This window comes from Vespa mandarinia, chromosome 12 (genome assembly GCF_050613455.1).
Source record: "Vespa mandarinia isolate Hongniang chromosome 12, ASM5061345v1, whole genome shotgun sequence".
In the NCBI taxonomy this organism is placed as follows: Eukaryota; Metazoa; Arthropoda; class Insecta; order Hymenoptera; family Vespidae; genus Vespa; species Vespa mandarinia.
In genome coordinates this window covers 3,355,001-3,357,500 of record NC_140821.1, presented here as the reverse complement: position 1 = coordinate 3,357,500, position 2,500 = coordinate 3,355,001, and the positions used below count along the sequence as shown (strand labels likewise).

The 2,500-nt window shown below is 25.4% G+C and overlaps 1 protein-coding gene across 2 annotated transcripts in view; it reads left to right on the top strand.

The window, feature by feature from the left end:
- The window catches only part of rl (Mitogen-activated protein kinase rl), an 11,171-nt gene that overhangs the window by 7,103 nt on the left and 1,568 nt on the right, over positions 1-2,500 (top strand). Inside the window, exon 9 of one of the 2 annotated variants that reach the window (XR_014982784.1) lies at positions 329-2,500. This exon is cut by the window's right edge and continues 1,568 nt beyond it. The gene's annotated coding sequence lies outside the window, so the exon portion shown is untranslated. The other variant, XR_014982783.1, reaches the window with a different exon arrangement.

Below are 2,500 nucleotides of genomic sequence, written 5' to 3'. Positions count from 1 at the left end.
TTACGTGGGAAAAAAAAAAAAAAAAAAGAGGGAAAAAAGGAAAAAAAAAGCAAAAAAAGGAAAAAGAAAAAAGAAGAAAAAGATGGGGACGAGAGAAGTCAAAATGAAAACAAATAAATAAATAAATAAATAAATAAATAAATAAATAAATGAATGAATACAAATGAGGATCGGTTTTTTGCTCGAAATCTTGACGTCATTTAAATAGCGTGAAAAATCGTTCTTAAAATGCATACATACATCTTACATACATACATACATACATACGTACATACATACGTTCGAACATGTTCCCAGTGTTATTATCATTATCGATCGTTTTATCTAGATGGTACAAATCACACGAAGAAAGTAGAACGTGTTCTTCTTCATTTTCCAATCGCTCGATAAATTCGATTAAGAAAATGAAGAAGATAAGTAAGAGAAAGAAAAGAGGAATAATAATAATAATAAATAAATAAAAATAAAGAAAGAAAGGAAGAAAGAAAGAAAGAAGGAAGGAAAGCTAAGGAAGAAAAAGAAAAAAAAAAGGAAAAAACAAAAACGAAAATAAAATAATAATAATAATAATCTACAATGCTCGAGATTTCTCATATCACAACGTTCTTTAAAGGAAGAATCGGAGGATTTCAATCGGGCGTAAAGCTAAAATCGTATCTTTTAAATTAAGAGTGTGAGTTGAGTGACTGCGTTTGATGATGATGATGATGATGATGATGATGATGATGATGATGATGATGATGTAGATGATGACGACGATTATAATGATTATGATGATAGATCGAATGATCGAATGTAAAAATAATAATAACAACAACAACAAAAAAGAAAAAACAAACGAAACAAAAAGAACAAAAAATAATTATATCCTCGTCGAAAGGACTCGGCGCGTTGAGGGACGTGAAAAATGTGTGATTTTTAATATTCGTCGAAGTGATTGAAAAAATAAAAAGATGCAACAAAAAATAGAAAAAAAAAAATAGAGAGAAAGATTACGAGGAGGAAGGAAAAAAAAGGTGCGTTCTCTTTTTTTTTTCTTTTTTTTCTTTTTTTTTTTTTTCTTTTTTTCTTTTTTCGTCTCTCCTTCGCAATCGCGTCCTTTTCCCGAGGATCTCGATATATTATTTATATATATATATATATAATATATATATATACATAAATATTATTATTATTATTATTATTATTATTATTATTATTATTATTATTATATTATTATTATATTATTATTATTACCAATATCATCAGGCCTAATATATGTACTTAAACGTTACGTACGTGTATCTGTTGTTGTTGCCGATTCATATCTTATATATCCGATTATTAAAAAACTATTTCATCTATGGATTTCCGATGTTATTCGTCATTTAATATATATATATATAAAAAAAAAAAAGAAAAAAAAATGAATAAAAGAAATAAAAACATAAAAAGAAAAAAAAAAAAAAATAAAAAAGGAATATAAGAGAAGAAACAAAAAGAAATGAGAGAAAGTTAAAATAGATACTTTCGTAAAAGAACTTGACAATGTTTAAGAAAAAGTTGTGAAGAGAAATGCGTTGAAATAATTTTTTTTGTAATCTCTTAAATACATATTCTCTCGTTCGAGAGACATAGTAATTGGATTTAATATTGCGTGCTACGTATCGATGTATAAAAAGAAATCTAAGAAATGTAAGAAAAAAAGATGAAGAAAAGGAAAGAAAAAAATATTTACAAAAAAAAAAACAAAAAAAGACGTAAAAGTAAAATGCGTATATAAATAAATAAATAAATAAATAAATAAATAAATAAGAAAGGACGAAGAAGAGGAAGATGATAATGATACGACGTGATTCTTCCGATTTGAATTTGTCTCATTCGCTGATACTCTAATTTTTGTCAATGTTACCATTTCTCTTATTCTAATTCTTATATATATATATATGTGTGTGTGTGTGTGTGTATATATATATATATATATATATATATATATATATATATATATATACACATATATATTCGACAAAGATTAATAAATATCACTTTTTCAAGTCAATGGAAAATTTGCAAAACTTTTACGTGGATCGTAGAATAAAAATTGAATTTGATATAATCGTCGATCTTTAAGAAAATAAATAAATAAATAAATAAATAAATAAATAAGTAAAAAATAAATAAATAAAAGAGATAATAATATAATCAAAGGGAAAGGAAGGGAGAGTAAATTGAATTTAAAAAAAAAAGAAAAAAAAAAGAAAAAAGGAAGGAAGAAAAAAACAACCGAGAAAAGAAAGAGAAAAATGAAACTCGTTTAGAAATCGTCGTTCTCAGAGAAAGAGACAAAAACGTTTGTCAATTTCGTCGTTGGAGATAAAAATGACGATGAAAAAGTGACGATGACTAATCGTAAGTCCCGCGATGATTAGGCGAAATCTTTTCTAAATATAATGCAATAGAATAAACGCGTCAGACGTGAAAGAAAGAAAGAAAGAAAGAAAGAGATACGTGAAAGAAGGAA